Source organism: Molothrus ater, chromosome 2 (assembly GCF_012460135.2).
Source record: "Molothrus ater isolate BHLD 08-10-18 breed brown headed cowbird chromosome 2, BPBGC_Mater_1.1, whole genome shotgun sequence".
Lineage (NCBI taxonomy): Eukaryota > Metazoa > Chordata > Aves > Passeriformes > Icteridae > Molothrus > Molothrus ater.
The window spans coordinates 96,963,803-96,989,434 of record NC_050479.2 but is presented as its reverse complement, the minus strand read 5'-3'; the positions used below and the strand labels follow the sequence as shown (position 1 = coordinate 96,989,434).

Sequence of the window (25,632 nt, the reverse complement as noted above, 5' to 3'; positions counted from 1 at the left end):
ATACATTTTTCTGTTGTCTGAGAATGCATTTTGTGACTGATCACAAATACTTTGGAAGACCAAAATACAAGTAGCATTTTAGTTAAGTTTTTTATTTTTTTATTATCATATTGATTAACATCTAGAAAGTCCCAGAAGAAAATCTAGAAAAACACAGAGATACAAACACTGGTCAATACTAGAGGCAAAGGACTGCTAGGATGAGGAGAAAAGGAAAAAAAAAATTAAATCTCTCTGCAACTCTTTGTAACTGGCTGGCACTGCAAATGCACTGGCACTTTTTTCTTCTGTCCAACAGCTTGCTCAATTCTGAAGGAGTAAATGTAACTACTAGCTAAAAATTGCCTCTTGTTCCATTACTCATGCCTTGGAATAGAAACAAAAATGTGGACTCAGAAATCAGAATTTTTAGCAAGACTCTTGACTGTTTTTACAACTTTACTTTCCTACCTATTCTGTGGATGTAACAGCTACAGTTAGGTCCCTTCATCAGCCAAAATTGACAGAAATACCTGAAAGAACATTGTGCTTCATCCTACTGGAATCCCATTTTATATTTACCAGAATCATTTGTATTCCACAGACTTACATTTTCCCTTATGTGTCCCAGCTGCCCAACAAGTGAGGGAAACACCTGCATAGTAAACAAGAGTGAGTGAGACAAGGATAAGCACCACTGACCTCTCCAGAAAAGCCAGCAGCAGATGACAAGCCGACAATACACGGGGGTTAGCTGTCAGAAGAAAATAAGAGAGGGGAGAGAGACTTTGTTTCTTGAACTGCAGATTTCTACAAGTGTTAACTTGATTTTTAAAGAAACATTTATTTTATTTGTATGTGGCAGAGATTTAGAGTTGTTGCATGTCAAGTCAGATGAACTTAGGTAACACCACGCGCAAAAAACCACCAGGACATTCTGACCTAAAAGTTGTCACTTCTTACACTTGGGAATCTTTTTTACTTATCTGGTATTTCATTTAGGAATGTCACTGACCCCCTTTAGTGTCTTAATATTAGCTTAGGATCTGCTTTTATACAGTGGTTATGGACCATTGGTGCTGGCCTGCAAATCACATCAACATTTGTCTTATGTGTTAAAGGCTTTTATGTTTCCTCATGCAAGATCAAATGAAAAGGACAGAAAAAGCAATTCAGAGGATATGCAAGTAGAAATATGAACAAATACAAATTTGCATCTTAATAACTTTGAGATACTGAGCTCAGCATAACTGTTTGCATTACTTGCTCTGTGTAACTCCTTACTTTATGCACCTTACCTATTCATTTAAAATCCATTATCAGATACAGAAAAGTAAGTGGGGGAAATATTTTCTGAGGACTTAGCTTTAACAATTCTTGTAAGATATTTCACAAGTTTTTATACATAAATTATATGTCTGGGCCTAAAAGATAAAACAGATAAGTGTTTGCCATATGATATGATAGCAAAAAACTCATGCAAACAAACAAATAAAGCAATCAAAACCCCCAGCTTCTTGTGATGAGAGAATTGGATGTATAAATAGTGACACAGTCACCTTCATAGAGAATGTATACAGCATGTATTATTTCTACAAATAGTCATGCATATGTGCTGTCCATGTCAGGGCCTCTCTATCAAAAACAAAGGGAGAAAATTAAGAAACATTTAAAAGTGCAACAGAAATTCAAAGGCAAAAGACAACCTGCTTAAGAAGGGAGCAGAATCAAGTTACAGAAAGACAGCTTAACTAAACTGGTTGAATTTATATACTCTGAATATAAATGTGCAAACAGTGTTATTCAGAGTGGGAAGATAAATTGTGGGAAGATAAGGAACTAACTATGCCCACAATTTCCCCACTTGTTTCTTAAAAAATGAAGTTTTGAAATAAAAACTATTTCACATGCTTGTTTCCATCCACAACAAAAAAGATTCTTTTTATAAGGTTATGTTACACCTTTTTCACTCTAAAAGAAAATGCAGCTCAGTAAAAGAAACAGACGTTTATTATCAAATAAACTTAAAGACTTATCCCTAACCTTCAAAAATTTCAGAAATACTCTTTTTACCTTATTGAAGCATTACAAAGAGACCCATAACAGAGATCTTATCTGTTTTCATTCTCCTGTTTCTCCTCAAATCTGTTTGCTTTATCAGATCAGCAAACCGCAGGGCATTCTCTATCTTATCTCTCATGATAAAGATTACAGACATAGCATGAATTAATGTCAGCCTAAAAATTGTCCAACTTCTACTTAAAGAATATCACAGTTCTGTAAATGAACTTTTTTTCCTTTTTATTCATTAATTTTTTGTTAATAAGTAGAAGAATTTTACCTTTTATTTAGAAACATGCAGTTATATATCTTCCATATAGTATATTTTCTAAGAAAGGTCTTGCTCAATAAGAAAAAAAATCTTTAGAAAATACCCTAAGTAATCATCTGCTTAATGTAGAAATCCATAATTTATTACTTCAAAGATACACTTTGAAAGTTTCAATCATGAGAATGGACTTTCACATCAATGAGTTTCCATGAAATTTACAGGTTTATATCTCTTTTTTCTAGTTTATAACTGGGCAAACTCCATTCCTTATATATTTAAACCAACTTTACATATAAACAACTTGAAACCATGATGGTTTTTTTAGCTTGCAGAGAAATTTTCTAGTTGTTCAGCTGCCTTAGAGGATTAAGAACAAAATCAAAGCAGAATCAGGCTCTTCCTCTTTATGAAACATAGCAGGATATTTTAACCTATCATGAAAATGGATGGTGGCTCTCAAATAAAAGACACAACCTACACTGTATTTTCATATTGTAATATATGGTAGGGATAATTCATGCTATTAATGTCGATGCCTTAGCGTAAGAATAGAAACCTCCAGGGCGATGATCGTTGGTTTCTCCGAGTTGTCAGAGTTGTCGAGAGCCACCCGAAAGTGATTATCCCCTTGATTGCCTCTATCAAGATAGTCAGCGCCCCGCCATCCTGATACATCTGAATAAACGGCTCCTCCAGAGCCGATTGACACCAACGACACACCTGGACGAGGCTTTTGCACCTCTGCACATGGAAAGCAGCAGCGATGCATGTGAAGAGACAAAAAGAAAATTTGGTCATCTTTGCCTCGGGCAGAATAAACTGCATAAAACCTTGCTGCGCGGAGCCGCAAGCGTGAACTGGGGAGACTGACACTCGGAGGTCAGATCCGTGTTCACCCGGCGCCGATCCCGAGCTCAATGCTGTCTCTTTGGCTGCGGTGGTTTCGAAGACCAAACTTCGGTCTCGCAGACAAATTAATAAACTTTCGCTAAATTTTTGATAATTTTGGCTCACGATTTGATAATTTATAACAATACACAATAAAAAGCAGGATTTTGTAATGCTCACCAAAGCAGCATCTGGTAAACTAATGACAAAACTGATAAGGGAAAAAGCCTTTTATGTCCAACAGTGGACAAACAACATCCAAAAAGCTTAAAAAAAATTCTGCCTTTATAATTGAAGCAATCCTTTGAAATTTTATCGGGTGTTTTCTTAAGGGCATTTTAATGTTATTTGAAATAATTGATTGGGCATTTCATCTGTGCACAATGATTATAAAAACGTGGAATAAAAGACAAAGGGAGGTGATTTTTATATGCAAATGACTCACTGATATGATAAATTTGCCAATTAATCAATATCTTTGCAATGCCCCCATCTGGTGGCCAGGTGAGAGAGAGATTTTTCCTCACCCAGGTAAGAGATGCTGGATGGGCCAGTATGTATATATAAATATATAAATATATATATATATATATATCTATATATATCTGCACAGAAGTGCCCTTATTCCCTATTCTTCTATCTGAAAGCCTTTTAAAAAGATGATTAAGCAAAGGGGTTTTTACAACTCAGTCTACCTGTGAACCACCCAGCTCCTTCCCACTCACTGATATCCACCACAAGTTTCAAGAGGAGATGGAAAATGTCTCATAGAATAGCTGCCCAGTATGGTCAGAGGAAGACAGCTTTCTTAGGAAATGGGGTTGACTTGGGCCAGAAAGGGTTTCATCTGCCCAGTACCAGGGTTTCATCTGCCCAGCAGAGTAAACCCAACCGAGGGGTAGCTGCCCTATTCTTTCATGGTTTTAAGCGTGAACAGGCAGAGATCTGTGCGATCTGCATACCAGAGATCTGACAGAAAACAGCCTGCCCCACTCACTGGAAATAAAGCATATTCCAGGGTGGGGAAATTTGATTTTTTTGAGGCTGGGCAGACTACGTCTCAGGTCTCCAGTTCAGGTGATCTAAAGTTTGTGACACCCAGCTTGTGACTGGAAAGTCTCAGTAAAAGGATGATCACCAGTTGTATTTAATCAGCTAAATAAGCAATGCCTATGTGATCTTTCCTTGTGAATCTGAGTCATCACAGAAAAAAAACTAACACAGAAACTCCAAATTCTTTTAAATGTAGATTTGTTTCTACTAATTTCAAGGGCATTAATTTTTAAGCTTTTCTAAAAGACAGATCATTTTGTGGTCACATGTCAGCCAGCTCTAAAAAAACTAAGGAATAGTACAACACTTATCACTGAAAAGACACAATGCATCTGCATCAGCATTTTCTAAATTGCCAGTATTGTAAATTTAACTCAAAAGACCTTCAATTTCTCAGTTCCCTTAACCTCTCAGTTTCTTTTTTGACTAATCTCTTTTGATTGTGGCTCAGAAACTCAAACCCAAGGTTTGTTTACATTTCATCATTCAAATATAGAGCTTAGGTAAGTGGCAAACTTTCCAAAAAGGAAGGAGCTCTTGCAGAATTGATTTTTCAATTGTTTCTGGTTTACAGTCTTTTTCAAGACTCATAAGGTTCTGAGACACATGGCATGAATAAAATCCCTTCCAACATTACAGATAAACAGAGGCTCCAGGCAGTGTCTGACCATGGATTAGATGCTTATCATATTAAAATAAATAAAATTACCTAGATTGCAAGGCTTCCAGCAAAAAGATGTTTTACCCATTCTCATGCTGTACTGATGTAACCCACCTGTCAGACTGAATAAATGAATGGAATTAAATCTACTTTATTGCAGGAAACAAACATGAAAAGAAAAGGTGATGAGAGGTTACAATTACTCAGTCTGTAACTGTTTACTGTTTTTGGAAACTAAAACTGCAGCAAGGGAAAGAGACCTGGCAAGCAGAGGAGTACAGCTTTCTGAATTGGTTAAACTAATCTCTGCATTGTTCTCAATTCTAAAGTAAGGATGATAAGAAATGGAAACAATAGTAATAAAATATCAAGGAGGAATTAGTTGTAGTTCATATAGTTATCATTATATTAGTAATAATGAGCTGTGTTTGTCTTCCATGATTTCAGCTGCCTTTTGAGATGTTCTGATGTTGTATGAGATGTTTGAGATGTTGTTAATTTGAAGTTAGTTGCACATAACAAGGTCAAAGCTCTGCCTCCCATCTCTTATGTAGATGAATTCTATTTAACATTCCCAAATAAAAGTAAAACTACTGGTGTCAAACACTGACACTGATCTTCACAGCACATACTTAGCTGCTAATAGATTTTTAAGAACAAACATTTCCTCCTAAGAATTTGGTTTCAGGCTTTTGTTCACAAAAACCCCCTGTTTTATTTGCCATAACATCAGCTTATAGGGACCTGATGGTTTGCTGTAGTATGCTTATAGTAAGCATATTACATTTCTAGTACCGTCTAGAATAAATAACCCTGAGTTTCAAATTTGAGAAATATTCCATCTCTAAATTGATACCTTGTAAACTGAAATATTAAAACAAGTTCTCTGGTTCACAGGAAAGAAAATCTTTACAAATCCAACATATTTCTTCTATGGAAAGAAAAATAAAACCCACAAACACAAACACCACCACACAAAAAACTACACTAGCAGTTTAGGAAAAGTCCCCAGAAAAGAGGAGTACGCAAAAGTAAAGTTATTTCAAGATTAGGATCTTTGGCTAAGCTATGTAAATCCTTGCCTGAATCATAGTTAAAAAAAATAGCTGAAATATATAGAAAATCTAGTGTTGGTGTTTCAGGAGATAACTCACTGGCTTTGTAAAAAAAATATATATTAGCACTGATTCATCAGCTTTTATTAGGATTGATATAATTCTGATAAGAAATGCAATAATTTTGAAGAAAAAGTTTTAATTAAATTTCCAATTGATTTTTATTTTGGTTTTTGGTTTTTTTAAAAGAAATTTATGTCTGTGGAAACTTTTGATTCTGTAAAGAAAATTGTCTTTGTTGCTTGCTTCAAAATACAAAATTATGCCAACTTGCAATTGCGCAAGGAAATCCAGAGAGTTTGTCTCCACAAAGGCAGAAGAAATGACACAAAGCCACATTGCTGTGACTGAGAACCTGGTTGCAGTTACGTCTCCAATCAGACCAATGCTCTGCACCTGCTCCTGCTGAGAAGTCAAGGCAAATCTCCAGCTTCAATATAAGATGCTGGTGCTCCCATGCTTCCTGGTGCAAATTTAAATACAAGGAAGAATGAGTGGATTAGATAATAAATTGAAGGAGATCTCCACAGAACATCCAAATCAGTCTCATACTCAAAGAAGAGTCCACCACCAGATTTGATTCAGCTGTTCAGGTCCGTACACAATTATGGACTCTGGCTGTGTCCAGGGATATTTATCATTTTATCTCATGGGATGGATATTCCATCAAGTGAGTGCTGGATCCTGGAGTTAATCTAATTCAGACATCCATAATACAGTGCCTGGAAACAACCAGGAAAACTCATGTTTGAAGAGCAATCCAAAAAGGCAAGGCAAGGCATCTAATCATGGATGTTTCTGAACCCAAGGGCTTCCCTGAACACAGATATCCGTAGATGCTTCAGAAGTGAAGGAAAGCCAGAATGTTTGATGTTTAGAATCTTATCATTTTCCACAAATCTTCACTAGAAAACTCACAACCAGTGGCACATAGTCCCTTCTGAACAAAGTAATATTTTCCCAGTAGACATTCAGAGAAATTAAAGCTTGCATTTTAGTAAATGTGCATTTCTATCTCTGCAGTGTCTCCTCAGCAGTAATGTTGACACTTGATAGCCAAGAATGCTTTATTTATTTAATAAAGGTATACAGAAATGAAAAAAATCTCAGCCAGTGAAGCCAAGGAAATGCAACAATTAGGGTAACTCTCCTTCCAAGCTCAGCATGCTTTGCTAATATTATGACACAAAAATAGAGAGGTAAAGACAAGCCTTACTGCAAGATTATAACTACAACAAGACATTGGAACCTACAGTTTAGAAAAATGTGTCAAAATTCTCATAACATATATATGTAAGTTTTAGCCAATTTTTCTTTAGAAAAAAGAAGAGCAACATCAGTATTCACTCTATTATTAGGCCATTTTTTGTACTACATAGTGATGAACTGAATCATATGGTATTGTTTCATTTTGACCTCCAAATCTCTCCTTCCAGCTCTAAGATCAATCTTCCAATTTTCAAGTTTATGCAGTCATTCAAGCATTCCATATGCTGACCCACACTCTTGCCAAGAGAGATGGTTTGCAAATACTCTGAAGTTAGCATTTCATTTTTTCAGATCAGCATTCCTTTGCCCACAAAAGAAATAAACAGTGTGGGTCCATGCAGGAGGGCCCACAAGTCTTCAGGCAGCTTAAACATGCAAAAGCTTCATAATGCTGTTAATTTAATATCCCATTCTGAGGTTGGCATCTGAGCAGTTATTTACTGCAGTTAAGAAACACTCACCTCTAAGAATGGACAGTGGTCCCCTTCTGGAATTGAAAACTGCCTTTAGCATTCATTAATAAGGTTGAAGACCCAAGGCCACATAGTCTGGGTTTAACAGAACATTCTGCTTCATCTTCCAACACTCTCAAGCCGTAGCAAGTTTTCTGATATAAAATAAAACTTCTGCATTACCATACAGCTTTTTCACCCACCCACAGTAAACAGTTCAAGGCCAGACTCTTAAGAACTTTGCTATTTTTCTCCCCATAAATTGTGAAACTTGCAATGATGAATAACAATCTGCTTCCACACCTCTCTGATGCACAGCCTCCTTCACTGAGGCAAAACTTTCCAAGCAATTCTCAGGACTATAAAGTCACCCTGTGACTCTCTAATGTGACCAAAGAGCAGAAATTTGGACAGCACTCCAAGTCAAGTTGGGTTTGTTTTGTCTGTTAGAGATTTTTTTAAAATCCTTGTCAGCTGCTTTCAGCACCATCAGAACTTTACTAAAACATGCTAACAGACTCATTCTCTGCTTAGGGATCTCTGCAAGCCTCAGAACAAGGTGTTTTATTGGCTGTATTAAAAACTCCTACTAAACACTCTGTGACAGTTGTTTCACTTCAACATACGAGCAACTTTACTGATCTTGTATGAAGTTCTCACATATTGGTCAAAAAGGATTTTTCTTACATTTCCTTACAAAATGATTATTTTGACCATGCTTTTCAAGCAGGGTTATATAAGTAATGCAACCCCCTGCAAACCATAAAATAGAGGATTTCCATTCCTTGACAAAATATTAGAGAACCAGGAAAAGATTGGGAATCTGATAGTATGCAGACCAGAGACCAGTGCGGCAAAAGGCTATTCCCTTTGATATTCAACACCACACCATTTCAAAGGAGATTGACAAGTCAAGTTTAAAAAAATCCCCCAAGGAAAAGGACATCAGCACAGACAACTGACAGAGCAGTTGCTTCAGACATGAGAAAAAAGACTGAAAGTTGGGGCTTCCGAGAGAAAGTTATTTTTACTGGTTTCTCCAGCTGCTTATTTCCATGTCTCCACCAGAGAAATAACCTGGATGTGGTTATTTCTTTACATCCCTATTGCCCTGTTAATTTATAGTTTTACTGACATTCATAACATCCAATGATGCTTGCCTAGTTAGTGTGTTACTGTTTAGCAGTCTTTTCCATAGACCTCAGGAATAAACCACATTAGTGGATATAATGAAGATTATTACACTCTTCACTTACATTGTGATTACTGTGCTGCAAGAAACACCAACTTAAGGCACCATTACTCTTATTTCTTATGTACTTATCAAATGTAGCTCCTCGGCCTCACTTTCCAGACCACACATAATTTCCCACTCCTATCCCACTTCCACATCACTATATTTAATAAATTAATCAGATAGCACATTCATACACTTTCAGCCTTCAGTAGTAAACAAAGTATTGTTTACTGTGTCCCAAATGTCCCAAATTGTTCAAAGATCTTGTTTCTATTTTCAGAAAAAAACATCTCCAACTATATTTTGTCCCTTTGCAAGAATGAGACCCAGCATCTTCCAGGGGGACCACCATCCTATTAAAGACATTGGAGTGTGCATTAGTCCTCTATGAGTTGGTAGGAGTTTTCCAGTTAAGCTATTACCACCATCAAAATATCCCACAGAGTGGTGTACTACAAAGGCACCACAAATCTGTCACCAAAATAGACTCTAGCATTTCACACTAAGAAAAATGTCCAAGATCCTTTTGGACAGACATTGTTACTGCTTACTTCCTACTCATAAGCCAGTGCCTATTAGATCATTAGGGCATCATTAAAGCTCATCTATTTTCCTAAGCTTTTGGAACTACCTGCTTTGAAACTTAAGACAACTGCAATCACAGCTTAAAAGATTTATTTATCCTCAGACTTCTGCTCATCCGCAGACATAATGCCTTTCCTTGTCTGTATGCTATGGAATTTTTTTCCCCTGTACCTTCTTCATATATTTTTCTGCAGAGAAAAGGGATTATAGCAAAACAGAAATATTCCACTGTGCTTTAACGTATTTAGCCTGTATTTCCTGCCTCTGCATTATCTTACCAAGAAAGGCAGAGACAGCTATAGCAAAATAGCTATATATTTTGCACAAATTTACAGTGAAAGCAGATATAAAGCAGTTATCTGAAGTAGAACAATGTCATACTACTTGGTCTCAGTTCTACAGTTACTTGACTAGCTGAGCTGTCCCCAGTAGAGAGGGAAAGCATCAAATGATGCCAGGGGACCTTCAGTACGAGACCACAGGGCAAAAGCCAGACTTTTCTATCAGATGATATCTTGAATGTTTATACATTTCCAGTGAGAATTTCTGGTCTAAGATCAGGCATTTTTTGGCTCAGCTTCAGTTAGTGTGCTGCATTTTAACATAATGCAGTTAGCAAACACATGGAAATGGAAAAATTGTCCATATTAGACAAATTGTCCATTAAACATGTTTTGTACCAACACAATCACAAAAGATAACAGAGTATAAATATGTGCTAATCCATTTCTACTCTGTTGAACCAGCAGAACAGCAGCAGAAAAAAAACATATCTGGGACGAAATTCAATAGTAAATCCCATATCAGTACAAGTTTACCAAGAGCGTTTTAGTATTTTGCCATTATGATTATACATCTGATGTACTTTTGAAGGAAAAAAATCATTAAGTGGCACTCAACATTAAATGCAAGTAGTCTAGGCTTTATGATACTTAGTGACATCAGAATACATTGAAAAAGTGGTAAAATTACTTGGTTGCAAACACAATGTCTTGGTTTAATCATGTGAAAGAAGTAGGCTGAAAGTCAATGACATCAGAATCAAGAAAGTAATCAGCTAGAAAATAAACTAGGAAGCATCCCCATTCAATACAATCTGGAATTTTACTCACGGCTAGTAATGTGTGAATGTGCTTAACCCCAAATACTGTTTTTCTCTAGATCTCTAATACAGGAAAGCTACACTAAGACATCTGTATTTGTGGGTCTACTCCAGCAATTAATATATGGTCACCACATGGGACACTGACATTTTCATGTAGTTGGTCTTTGCACTTTCTTAAGCAGTAATTCTGAGCAATATTCTCTGCTTTCTCTTGACATCAGATCTGTAAAAGGTGGTTTTAGATGCTCTGTAGAAATTTTAAAAATTTGTGCAAAACTTCTGAGAAGGTGCTGGTTACACAATCCAGTTGCACTGGAAAAGCAAAAATGAAGAGTCTTTTATTTTCTTAAGAGGAAGGAAAAGAATTTCATGTCTGTTTTCCAGCGAAGAGACCTTGTTCTTAATGTTCATCTACCATATCAAATTCAAGTGAGATATCTTCTGTGGGAATAAAGGGCTGTCCTGGTTTAGGGCAAATTTGAGAGAGAACCCCAAAGAGGCTCCTCTAGAAAAGCAGACTCAATCGGCCCCTCCCCCCAACCGGTCCAGGAGAAAATACCTCCTTGGGGAAAAGTGGAAAAAATTGTTTATTAAACAATAAAACCTAAACAATATTAAAAAATAAAACCACTTGCTGCTCCAAAAGAGATGACAAACTCAGAAAGTCCCTCCCCGGGTTGCAGTTCAGCTCACTCAGTCTCTTATCTGTCCCTCTGGTGCTGGAAATGTTGCGGGCCAGGCCCAGCCCGGTGGGCCACAGGTGTGAGCTGATGGTGCTCCCCTGGGTGTTCAGTCCACAGCAGGTTTGAACAGGTCCAAAGAAAAAGGGAAAAAATAAAAGCCCACAGTCCAGGGAACTTCTTTGCCTCAGCTAGCTAAACTAACTAAAAGCAAAGGAGAGCTCTGTCCCGCTGTCTGTCCATCTGCAGACAACACAGTCCAGGAGCAGGAATGTGGAGGGGTGAGTGCAGTGTCTGAAAACAAACTGTGCACTTCTTCTCTCCTCCCTTCACTCTCTGGAACAAGTCTTAAAGGTGCAAAATTTACTATTCAGCATAAACAGAACAAGGTGACTGGGGATAAAAGCATCATATAGTCAACCTAGGACATGGGCCTTTTTGGAAAAATTAGTCCATTATGAATATTTACCCCAAGACTGAAATTAAATATCATGACATCAAGTGTAGTAAGAGATGCCTTCATATCAAGCGCAAAAGCAAAATTGACTGAATTCGCATTTCAACCAGTTTGGGGTTTCTTTATAGTAAGCACAGTGGTTATTCTGAAGCCTTTTTTTCAGTGTCTTCTTGTTCTTCTTTTAAAGCAATATTTTCTTAAACATTTTGAAATCCTCAGTATCACCGATTGGTGATATATGATTGTTGATACTCTTGCAAAATTCTGTCAGTGTAGTCCAGTCATTACTAACATTTCTTATTTTTATAAACCAAGCACCCGTCCTTAGTCAGGGAGCACGGAGGAAGAATTTAACTTGTTTTAGCTAACTTGACTAAATCCAAAGTGAAGCCTTACTGAAGGCATCTCAAATTGTCATTTTCACATTTAACATGGCAAGTAAATTTTAACACACGATCATAGAGGATTTCTTAGCCTCCTTAGTCATACAGAAAGCACTCTTTCACAACATCTTCACTAGGACTTAAAACCAAATTAACTAACTCAAGTTAAAATATTTCCCCACTCCCCATTTTTTTAATTACAAGGAAGCTGAGAGTCAGTCATAGCAGAAATATTTAAAGACCAACTGGTTCTTCTCTGCAATCTAAATTCCATTTAAACACCACCTTTAAATACAGTTTTTGAATGATTTTTTCAGTCTCCTCTTATATGATTCATCTGTTAGGTTTTAACAGATTAACTAATTTAATTTCATTCCTACAGGTTTTTTGAGCCAACTCTAGATCAAACCCAAAGCTATTAAGGTTTAAAATTTATTTGCTGTGACTTTCTATGTATCGTTTCTACTGAGTCACTTAAAAAAATTATGCTTTCAACCCTCTACAAGGGAACTACCCTGAGACATCCTACTCTGTCAATTCCTTTGTGCAAATAAAATCCAAGTCAGACCAAAACCTGCAAAGTTATATTTAAAATATTAGGGGACCAAGAAATTAGTGAGAAACTCTTAGAAACTGATTTGAACTTGGGTTTCAAGGGGGAGAAGAGGGTTGCTTCATTTGCTATCTCTCATGCTTCACTTGGTTCTGATTTTAGAGTACCCAGCAATTCTTTTCCACTGACAGGGCTTAGTCACTGTGGCCCACTGCATTGCTCATATCACAAGGCTGGGCAGAGTGCTTCTCTCTGCCTGCTTACCTTAGGGTCAGGGTTATTAGTCCCATATCCAGTGTTTCCTAATCTTTTTTCTGAGAGCAGTTGGTGCACTATAGAATATTTTTCTATCCTCAGGGACATCTACCACTGTTCTATGCACAAAGGTTTTAGCTGTCCTGCAAATAGACCGGGCTGCTCCAACACAAACTCCTGAAAATAACATGATGGTTCCAGCTCATATCCACATTTTGTTTTGTGATTTGCTACAATATTCTGTCTAGAAACACAAGTAGTGTTATGACTAGTTAATAAGCTGGTGGCTCCCCATTTTCAAAGACCAGGCCCCCATTTGCGTTTTGTCCAGGTTTCTTGTATATCAGCTATTTTTGAATTATCTTCAACTGTGGCATTTCATTAGTCAGATTATGTTGCAACATAAAGAGGGCTTTATGGTCAAATCCAGTATATTTAAAATACCTAAATTACCCAAGTAAGCTACTAGTTAAAAAAGCTTTTGTTAAAAGCAAAATTAGGACCAAAGTAAAATGTCCAGTTAAAGCTAATTAGAGATAAAATTAATTTATAGCAAATGATTAAAAATAAAGTTACAAATGCCAGGCAGGCACCATATTTTTAATAGCATCCCACAAAACCTTAGCACAAAAGAACAATCAGGGTGCATGCTTCCACAATCAAGGTGGCATGAAACTCTTCAGCAAAAATATTTCAACTCATTCAAAGTACCATTCCCCTCACATTAAAGGCCTATCTTCTATTTTTTCTTTTCAAAGACACATGGAAAAATCTTGCTGTCCCCTGTTCCTATTTTCTTATACTACAGATTATTGCTGCTGTTTGTATTATGAGCAGCGTCACAAGTACTGTGTCTGCATTCACCACACAAACACCTGAAAGACAGAGTGTTGCTGAGTTCTACACACTGGGAAGCCCTAATTATTCTTCCTACACAGGGGAAGTTGAACAAGTCTAGTTGGGAAGTGCGTTTGTGGGCAGGTTCACCTTGTCTTTTATAGTGAATGAGCAGCAAGTAGTTACATAAATATATTTTAAGACATAAGCACTGAGAGCAAATAAAACATACCTGTCCACAAATATATCTTCTCAACTGTTAAAAGACATGAAATATTAAAGCTTGTTAGATGTGAAGGGAAAAATAGACACTGCTCTCCATGAAGGCAAAACTGTCTCCACCAAATCTCAAGTCAAATGTATGCTAGAATAACAAATTTCATATACAATACAGTGTGACTACAATTTACAACATTTAAAATTTTATGAACCCAGACACTTGTGTTATGTTAAAAAAAAGTATTCTCTCCCACATTAAGTTTGTGATGCATGAGCCAAACTGATCCTACCTATATAGGGAAGAGTACAAAATAAAGGTTTCTGGGAGAGAGTATAATTTCCCATTTTAGACACTTCCAATATTGAGAACATTTTTTCTGAAGCTTTTGTAGAGGTGAAAACAGCTATATTTTTCACCACTGCAATGAAAAATGGTGCCACAATTTTGCAGATGGTGCCACAAATGGTGCAGACAGTTTTGGAAGGGTTGACCTAGCCACTCTAGGCCCCTGTTTCAAATGAGATTTTTACAATAAAAATTAACTCTACATCCCTCCAAACAAATAATAGCATGAAGCTATACAAAAACTTCATAGGACCAGAAGGACCCTTAGCTCACCAGACTTCTGCTGGCTCCCAGGTAACTCAAATAATCAATGCTGCACTCTCTGTTACAGCTATTTGACATTATGCTCCACAGAATAACACATTAATAGGCAAAATATAACACAGTCTTTGTTGACTCATGTGGGAAAATATTTATCACAGAAATCTCTGGGAAGGGAAAAAATGCTAAACTTTCTAAGAATTATAATTTTTGTGGAAATTTTAGTTTTCTTCTTTCCTCCCAGTGTCACTAGTTTCCACTTGATAAGTACAGTGACAAACCTTCATTTTCATGGGCATTTAACTCTCAGTTACTGAAAAGATTTATGAAGCATAATTATCTTTTCAAGACATTAAAAGCACAGTAAGATACAGGAGAAAAAGATTACAAATTGAGATGTAAGCAACAGGTTTGTGGGTGGTCTTATCTTTATTTTCTGGCACTAAAAATCAAAGATGAAGAACTTCTGCATAATCTGTTTATCTGATTGATGTTGATAAGACTGTACAACAAAAGAAATTCAGTATTTTCAGCAGGAGTCTATCTTATTTACAGAGTTATATAGCCAATTCTAACAATTTTGTTGTGGTTCATAGAGAATGATTTCTCATGTTGCACTTTGGAAGTGCCTTTAAGAGTAACACAAAATTACATTTGCAGAGTGTTTGCTGGGCTAAGTGGTTTGGTGAAAGGAGCCAAGATTTATCTGTGAAAAAACTTTGCTGCTAAGATTTAAAACTCCAAGAATTTTTCTAGTTTATATTTATTTTTCTGCTAGTCCACCCCCAACCAGCCTTCTCTGCAGTGTGGTTACACTGGATAAATATCATCTCAGCACCCGGCACTCTGGAGATGCTCTTGTCCTGCACAGCTAAAGGCTCCTTCTCTTTAGCCTCACGTGACACCTGTTTGCAGGAAGGGTACAAGATGTGAATGCAGCTTTCAGGCTGGGTCCCTGGGCCAACTATAGCAGGATTTTTTTCATCTTTCAGTTGGTAGCGCCTAAGGCAAGTCTGATCCTTGAATTATAAATTCCCTAGAAAATTTTGTATTCATGGATCAGTGCAGCATATTAAATTTTCCTTTTCTTTACCACTTCTTATGTAATTCAAAGAACCCTAAGTGGGCAATCATCCCCTTAACTGGCACTGCAATAAATACTTGTGTGCCTTGCCCATCAGCAGCAGTATAACCTTCAAAAGTAACTCTCTCTGGATTTGGGATCTGTAAAACCTCTGTCTGTGGCACTGAAGCTTAGGAGGGCATCCATGCATCCCTCTTCCTCATTTTGAACAATAATGAAGCTGCCAAATGCAGCTGAGGATGTCAAAGAAACTGTAAGCCTAATGATTTTTATAATTTAACATCTTTGCAGGAAGTCCTTAACATGTGGCATTACTTTGTAGAGTGAGTTCTGCATGTCTGTGAGATAATGTATTTGACTAAAATTGGGAATGATCACGTCTCTATCTGTATATCAGTAGACAGACACCCTAGTGATTAATTCTCTTTTTATCACATCTTTAGTTGTCTAATCTGTTCTCAGCACAGATTAATTTGTGTCTTTCAGGGGGTATTCAGTTTGTGTCCTTTAGAAGTCCTTCAGAATGGTCACCATCAACAAAAAGTTGTTGGGTTCCTCCCTAAAATGTTAACTTATCTAGATAACCAGATCAAAGTACTTTCTATCAACAGTGAAATCTTGTATTCCAGCCCTGAATGGGACAGAAAAACATTGAACCTTGGTTCAAGACAGTATCAAGCTCCATCCACTAATTTATTGAAAAGGATGTTGTGTTATAACACAGATATGCAGTAAGATGTATTGAAATTACTGAAAAGCTGAAGTACTTCTGATTTTACAAAGCAGCTATTACACTTTTTGTCCTGAGGTCTACACAGTTCAATTTCTGAGTCACGAAGAGAAATCTTTGACCCACAAGTTATATGACTGATTTTTATGATTATTACTAGGGTCTGAAAACCTCTACTAGATAGAATTCAGTTGGCGTTCAAGCTCTGTGAAACAACTGAGCCTTTAAGTGATGTATTAATCTATGTGGCTTGTTTGTTGATCAGCAATTTACAATGATCCCAAATTTACCACTGTAGAAGGCTATAGTAATGGGATAGAAGATGAAACTTGAGCAAAACACAAGATTGCTACTTGAACTGGTACATGATAATTCTCAAAATATACTGGATAAACCATTTCTCCCCGTTTGGTAAAGCCCTTCTGGGTTTTATAAAACAAATAGCCCTCCACTTGTGGATGCACAGGATGTAGATACCCAGGTGAGAGCAACAGGGAGGAAGGAGACTGCCCAGAAGAGGAGAAGCAACAGCTCCAGGCACTGGAGCAGAGATTCCCCTGAAGCCTGTTCAGATCCCACACCACAGCAAAGGGAAAATGGGAAGAAAAAGGAGCAGTAGAGAAGAACAATTATGAACTGACCAAAACCCCACCTTTTCCCCTGCTAAGCAACAGACCTGGGTGCAGAGGAGTTGAAAATAGAGAGGTGAGACTAGGAAAGGCAGAAGGAAAGGTGGTACTTTAACACCCACCTCTTTGTTTCTCACCACCTGAATCTCTTTTATGGGGTAATGAGTTCTTTTCCCCAAGATGAGTCGGCTTTGCCAACAACAATGACTGGTGAGCAATCTCTCTGAGCTTTCTCATCCTATTTTCTCTGCTGCTTCCTTCTAAGGTCAGGGGGAGCTAAGGGGAGGAATGAGCAGCTGCTTTGAAGTTGACTATTAGTCAGGGTTAACCCACCACACTGGGAGCAGACACATTTAGGGGGGGAAATCAGCTATGGCAAAAGACATTCTGAGCAGCACAGATATATGCATATAAATAGTGATAATTCTTGTGATTTGGAAGATAGAGTTCTATTTCTTTTGGGTTCTGATTTGGGTTTTTTCCGGACACATTTAGATTTTGGACTCAAATTACACACACAGATTTCACTCCACCACGAATTAAAAATCTAAATACACCATTTACATTAAAATGTATTTCCATAAAAAGACAAAGCTGAATTTTGCCTGTGACCAATCACTATCCAAACTAATGTTCCTCAGCCCTGTTTCACTTGCCTAATTTTAGCTTTAGTTAATTTAATACTGAAAAATCATGTGGGCACAATAGTTTTCACATTATAGGCCTATCATGGAGTTCATTTAAGGTAACTCTCAACAGACATACCTCTTAGTGAAACTGCAGGCAATTTACATAGCTCTGCTGTCACTTCTACAATTAGAAGTTTGTGGATCCAATCTGGTTTTCAGGAGGTTAACATAAAGAAAGTCAAACTGCAAGTTGCTACATCAGTCATTCTGACTTTGTAGACATAATCAGTTCATCAATGTCTGCTTAAGATTTTGATCCCTGAAGACACTGTGAAAGTTGACTGCAAATAAAACAATCCTGAAGTTTGTTAGAAACTGATCTGGAATACTTGCAATATGTGAAAGCTGTTCCAAAAGCCCATCATTTCATACACAGTGTAATAACCACAGGCATGTTATCAGTACCCTTAAGGGACATCACAGCTAGGACATGCAAATATAGGAATAGATTAATTTTTGTTCAGGCCCAAAGCCAAAAGTTAATTCTTCAAAAGAAGCTGCTGTGAAAGTACATAAGCTCCCAGGAAAAAATAGGGATACTGAAGTGCATTCAGCCATTAGAAAAGGTCAAATGTCTATGGTTTGACAATAAATAAGCTTGTTTCTTATTTCTACCCAAGTAGTTAGAATGCAGTCTGATGCATTCCATTAAATTCCTCCTTGCCAAACTACAGACTACATAAACAGTTACTAGCCAATCTCTAATTATAGGTAAGAAAGCTATGAGATGAAACAAATTCCAGTACAGCACTACAAATTCAGGAATACTTCATTCTGACTGGTTCTCCCACTAGCTCTCAGTGACCACGGTCTTCAGAGTACAGTTTTATTACAGTTTCATTCATCATTACTAGTTTATGACTGAAATCAACAAAAACTGCTGCGCTAAGAAATAGCAATTTCCTGGTTCTAACATAACACCTGGGAGTGATACTCTGAAAGGAGAAAATAATTTGAAGTTTGCAATGCTATAAGTAATCCTCTGTGCAACTACAGCAAATGTTGGTGTTGCAAAATACTTCAAAACACTCATGGATAAAATATTTTCTTCTGCTTTGTTTCTACATCTATGAAACACAAACAGCTGTTTCTTTCAGTATCAGGATAGATTAATGTGGCTTTTATCAAGATAGAAGAACTGGGAAAACTGAAGTAAAGGACAAGGAAATCAGAGGATTGACTACTAAGATAATCAGACACCCCTAACTTAGGCAAGGTTTCAATTTCTTCGTCCTACAAATCATGGTGTTTGATAAAAAAACAGGCTGCTGCAAAATTACAAGTATCACTTAAGTTCTTAAGAGATGTGTTCTATAGCCTCTTGTAGCCACCCATAGAAAGTTTATTGCAAAAACCTGCAGGACATCATCCGAGTTATGGGCATAAAAACAAACATACATTTCTGTCTCAGGCAAAGAAACTTCCATTTTACAAAACTGGAAAATGTAGATAAAGAATTTAATACTTTGCTATTACAAAAAAAAAATCAATAAATGCAATTAAGAAATATTTTCAAAAGACAGAAGTCACCTTCAGCTACTCTGTCGAAGCCAAGTTATGGTGCAACACGTTTTCAAATTAAACAGCCAACAAAGATTACCTCCACACTTGCTGTCATTTTAAACTGTTAGCCAACAGTCCACTTCTCTACTACTAAACACAAAAGTGTGTTAGATCCTACATTCTTCCTGTTTAAAAAAAATTTTAGAAGGAGGTAAGAAAATAGGTAGTTAAAAAAAATGAATGTTCTCTACATTTAAATTGAAATGTCTTTTAGAAAAATTTCAGTTTGAAAAACAAAGTGTGTTAGGGCTACAGTTAGCTCACTCACTAATACTTTCTCCTTAATTTCATTATTTCATTTGAGAAACAAAATAGCTACAGAAAAGATTAATGGAGCCTCCCAGAGAAGAAAACTGGAATTGGAAGCAGGCAGCACAGAAGATTCTTAAAAGCAATTTTATGGTCATCTTTCATTTTCTTTGCTTTTTCTTCAGTCAGCTGTGAAAGTTCATTTTTGTATACATTCAGCAGAAACAAGAAGTCTAAGTCACCATCCACAGTTCATTGCATTAAAATTGCTACTAACAGGTGTATTTTAAAAAATAATGTTTCACAGTTCTTTGTGTCCAAAGTTACCCTTTTTCTGAAAGCTGTTATTTTTAAATGAAAGAGATCCCTGCAATTTTATATATCTTAGCTGTATTTATGAAAGGAAAATTGGAAAAGAGACAAACATAGTGTTTATAATATTTCTCTGAAAGGTCTGAAGGTCCTAGAAGTTTGTTTTCTTGCAACAATAGGAGATGCAGTTATTAAAGTTATTAACATTTTCTTGAAGTAGTTTTCCAGATTTACCAACAACTTTCCCTGAAGTAATGTATCCCATCAAAAATGGTGGTATTATTATGCTTCTAATATGCTTTTAATGTATGTATTAATTTTACACATACACACACATATACATAAAAGTTTTTGAATTATGTATATATAATGGGCATAAAACTGAATAGATCTAGATCTTGCAGAAGATGTGGACATGGTTCTGTGATTCTTTTTCCAGGTGGCCCTGCTTGAGTGGAGGGTTTGGACTAGATGACCTTCAGAAGTCTCCTCTAACCCCAACCCTTCTGTAAGGCTGAATGTATTTTACATAAATTGTTGTGTGACATACCATCCAGATTTGATAATACGCAAATGCATCCCTAGTCTAGAGAAGGCATTTACCCAGACTTGACAGACACACACTTCAATCTTATTGAACACCAGCAAGTTTCAAACAAATCAAATCAGAAAGGAAATAAAATGTAGATTAGTAGGTACAGTCATAGCTTTGAATACTACCAGTCAATTTCACCATTGTTTCACTTACCCATACTTATTTTTACAGTTTCTCTCACTAAAAGCTTAACATATATTTTGTGCTCCAGAAATTTCATTCTAATCTCCAGCCTAAGTAAGAAAGCTCAGTTTTCTATCAAGCGACGTTTCAATATGTTGAACTCCATTAAGCCTTTGGTAGTCTAATATTGTGAGTTAATGATGCAGTGTATGCTTTTCAGATTACCATATTTAATGGTTTTCCTCTCCCCTGCCTGCCCAGTTTCACATTATAAAATATAATGAATCACCTAAATTTAAAAAACTGGTCAAAACATTTAAAAATTACCAGGAAGAGGAGAGACCAAGATGGCATGACTCTGTAAAATAGGTTTCTTTTGAGAGCCATACTGAAATCACAAAATTAAAGGATCAACTTCATTGCTATGCCAAACTCAATTAGAAGCATATCAATGTGAATAAAGTACATAACACTACTGGGTTTTTATATAGCTAACTCACACTTCAAAAGAACTGGAACAACAACTTTTTCTGACCTCTATGCTTAAAAAAAAAAAGGTCTGGTTTGGTTTTTTTTGCATTCACCATCTATAAGGAAGGAGTAATATGTAAAAACCTAATTTGAATTCTGGAAAACTATAACAGAGTTACTGTTCATTAGTAAATTTTTCTTAAATTTAACAGCTTAAATATTCTGTAAAATATTAGGATCTTGATAAAAACCACTCAGAAGGCCTTCACTGCCAATGCATATATTTTGTTTTAACATGTTTCATATTATTCAATAATGAGCAGCCAAGAAAATATTCCAGTAAATCCTGGATTTCAGAAAGTATAGATAATTGGAATATTTGTTGTGTTCCTATGTCAAATGTTATTTCAGCATATCTTCCTGTCAGCTTACTTTAATAAAATAATAATGAATTTCAGAGCAACAAGAAAGTTAGAAACACAAGGAAATAACAAGTGAAAAGAAGCTACTTTCTGTAGCTCATCTTCAAATAATGAAAATATGGTCACAACAATGAAATCAGGCCAAATACTGAAGATATCAAAGCAGATCAGGTCCTTCCAAGCATATATTAGAGGCATCACTGAGGAAAAAAATTCGGAATGGCAGCACTTTGTTACAGAATTTTGTGCACTAAGGGTAACTATGTGGTACTAGAAACCAGAATTAGTCATGCAAGTGAAGACTCTTTCCTTCACCTCCACATAATTCCAGGACTGTGGGACAGCCAAACCCAGCCTTGGGTTTGGAAGCCCATGGCATGGACTGTATATAAGAGGCGGATCAGAAATTTCTGACCCAACTAGTTAACATCCTGAATCTCAAACCAGTCTAACATCCCTGGCCTGTTTGATGAACTGCTAAAACCATAAAAACATTGAAATTCATTTTGCAAGGGACCTCTGAAGGTCATTGAGTTCAAACCTCTGCTCAAACCAGGGTCGATTAAGAGACAAACTTTTCCACAAGACATCACTATTCTTGGCAAGTTCTGGCAATTCTGCACTGACTAAAAGAGTTTCTCTGCATTGTCAGTATTTCTACTTGCACATTTTTCATGAAAATTCTGAATATGTTTCTGGTTCTATATAAGCATTGAAATCAAATGAAACAAAACCACAGAGCTAATGAAGCTTGGCACAAAAAAGGAAAGAGAGGAAGGAGGGAAGTGCTAGGGCAATCTTAATTCAAGTCTATTGTTTCAAGAAGCTGAAAGCATCATTGATGACTCTGTTCTATTCATGTGACCCCCCAGTTTGAGACACTTACATAACAGCATCTATCCCAGCGTAGTTAGCACAAGTAATCGGCAAGAATTGTTTTATCTCCCATCTGCTGCCAATATACTGGGTTTTCAGGCCTTCATGAGTGATGCTCTTCTTAAAGGCCCAGATCTTCTTCAAATCATAACACTAGTTGCTGTCTTTGGATTGAGATGGAGTTGTTCCTTATTTATATATACTCCTGAAGAAGCACTGTAAAATGAACAAAAGTACCAGTTCATTTGCACCTGCAGAGCTATTCAGAGGGACCCTACATCAGAAAAATAATGGCAGAAGTGTGTTTACCCCTCATGTAAAAAAAAATTAAAAAGCACTAAGGCTATGCCGGGCTATACTTAGCTCACAAACTTTGACCTGTCCACAGGCTGCTGTGAGTAACATTTCCTTGGATACTAATCATCTGTCCCAAAACTGCAGGAAAACCCATTAAAGCCACCCATCACCACGAGGTTTCACACATAACCACAACAAAATGCAAAGAACTCATATTCTTAAGATACATTTTTTAATTACTTCATATTTGTGAAAAATGGAATTCAAACAAGATTCTCGGCACCAAAGTTATAGCACATTTTAAGCAGAGAATTAGTGTGCCAAGTTTCCCATTTGGGAGTGGACAGATTTTTTGGTTTAGTCCCATCTCTCTTCCCTACTTCCCCCCCCCCCCCCCACCTTTTTTGTTTTGAGAATGCAGAATAAATAAGATCATTTGTTTTAATTAAAATGCAGTGTGCTCTGTGTGCAGGATAAGAGTGATGCATCACCTTAGTGTTAAAAACAGGGCATTTCTCTTTGTGCCAGAACTGGGCTATGAGTCAGCTGTACAAAAATGAATTCCTTTCAGAAGGAATTCAATTTGCAAAAAATTGACAGATAAATGAAATCTAAAGAAGATTAAAATATATCCTCTTCTAAAAATCAAAGGTTAAATGCAAATATCTTCTATTATTTTGTTGAGGCAACCCATTGTCAGACATATTTCGGGGTTTTACCGTTTTCCATTATAAAATGACACTGGTTTAGAACTTGAGATGAAAATCCCTATACTTCCTTCTCTACTTCCAAAATGAACTTTCTTATGCTTAATAGAAAATGGGTAAAACAGCAGTCTTTTTTGGATTTATTTCCTTGTAATTTAGCTTTTATCATGTGTACTCTCATTTACATGTTGAGTGAAGTATTCAACCACTGATCTCATCTTTCTCCAAGAGGTATTACTGAGATGCATAGTTCACTTGCTAACTAGAATTTCCTGATCTAAAATCTTCTTGCTATATTGAGCTGAGTAAAAGTAATGGTGCTGCAACTGTTCTGTAGTTTTCTCTCAGGAGTTCAAGTCTAATGCCTGTTGCTTTATTTAACTGTCAAGTTGCTAACAATCCTTCTCCACACAAGGTGCTGAATTTTGCAGAAGTGTTTTTCTTCCCCCACCTCTGATCTGTTTCCAGCCAACTTTTCTAATACTGTTATAATATACAGCACTGCACATCTATCATTTAGATTCTTTTTACAGCTCTTTTCTGCCCTTCTTCTGGTCAAAGGTCACATGGCTCTTTTACAGAACATGGGTATTGTCAAGTTTTGTTCAAATATCAACTTAATTTATTTTTAAAACCCCACAGTTTACAAATCTTTTCCTTCCATGAGTTCCAGTCAGTTGTCACTTCCCACTTCACTGTTGCGAGCTAATGCATGACGACTATGCTGATCCACCCTCTCAGGCATCTGCAGTTCAGGTTTTGTTCAAAAAAATGGAAGCATCAGTTAAGTGGAGCCTTTTTTATCCACCTCTCAGATAATTTCAGGATATCAATGACCTTTTGATTGCAAACACTGATATCCAATACAGTAAGACTGACTGTGAATACATTGGATATCAAATATGTGTACATGTTCCTACACACACACTTTGGGCAAGATGGTCACTTAGGTCTTATTTACCTCATTGATTATGGCAGCAGATGGTACTCTGCAAAACTATTAAAATACCAGTACTGGTCACTAGGGCCTGTTATAGAGTTGTACAAAAATAATTCCTTGCTATTTTTGTCCTACAATTGCTTATTTGCTGGCAAAACTCTTCTACACAGTAAAATCAATACAGTAGTTACTTTCTTCAGCATCCAGACAAGAAACCTGTATGTTCAACCTTCAGCCACAGTTAAAAGTATTTAAAAGTTTGCCTGCTTATTTCAGCAATATCACAGCAGTTCCAATTAAAGATGTCTCCTTTAGCCATATATTCTGCCTCACAACCCCCCCCTCCATGTTCTAACATCATCTCAGTCTGAACAAAGCTGCTCGTCTAATTAGTGTCTCCTGTCCTCCTATGTAATTAATGTTCCAATTATACTTGACTAGTCTGTATGGAGGAGAAAATCACAAGCATGTGAAACTGTCACATATGTTGCCTTTTATATTCTAGGTTACATGAGTAACAGCCACAAAGGTAACAACAGAATAGAAGAGGTATCAGTAAAGCCTTGATTTAGCCTTTGAGATTGATTTGGATATTAGGTAAGATGGAGCTGCCAAGTGGAAAATCAGAATTCTCTAATTTGTAAAGTACACAAAATTAAACCTAAGGAAGGCTATTTCTATTGAAGTAGTTACATTGATTACCATTTTGTTCTGACAATCTAGAGTTAGCTTTCCTATTTTCACAGGAACTTCTCCCAGCAAGTGTATAAATTTGTACCAAGAAGAAAAATTATAGGAACATTTAAGAAGTTGTGGGCTTGACTTCATATTACTTATAAAATACACTCTTTTTCTCTAACCAATCTATCTGTTACTGAATTTACTTTGGCTAAAGCGTGAGCTTCCTAACTACTTAAATGTAATCAATGAGCTAAATGTAATTCCAATAAAAACAAGAAAATAAGAAATAACTGTGTAGTACCACCCCTTTAACCCCACCACCCACGTGAGCATGTCCCATGTCCATTTAAAACACAAAATGAGTTTGTTCTCACTGAATTAAATAATGACTACAAGAGACCTCAGCCTAATTCAGACAAGAATAACTTTAAAAAGTATTTACAGTAAGAATGAATGGGGAATGTACAGTGTATTATGCTGATATTAAAAAAAAAGAATTTGAGAGTTAGAGTCAAGACCAGGAGTCAAACCCCTAATGTCATCCAATTCTTCCAGCACTTTACAAAATGCTAAGATAATTCTCAGCATCAGGCTCCA

General features: G+C 36.6%; 1 long non-coding RNA gene across 1 annotated transcript in view; it reads right to left on the bottom strand.

Moving 5' to 3' along the window:
- LOC118687960 (uncharacterized) overlaps positions 1-25,632 on the bottom strand; it is a 115,693-nt gene that overhangs the window by 37,177 nt on the left and 52,884 nt on the right. Inside the window, exon 5 of the long non-coding RNA XR_004980421.2 lies at positions 22,421-22,626. This is a non-coding gene — a long non-coding RNA (uncharacterized LOC118687960). The remainder of the gene's footprint in view (positions 1-22,420; positions 22,627-25,632) is intronic.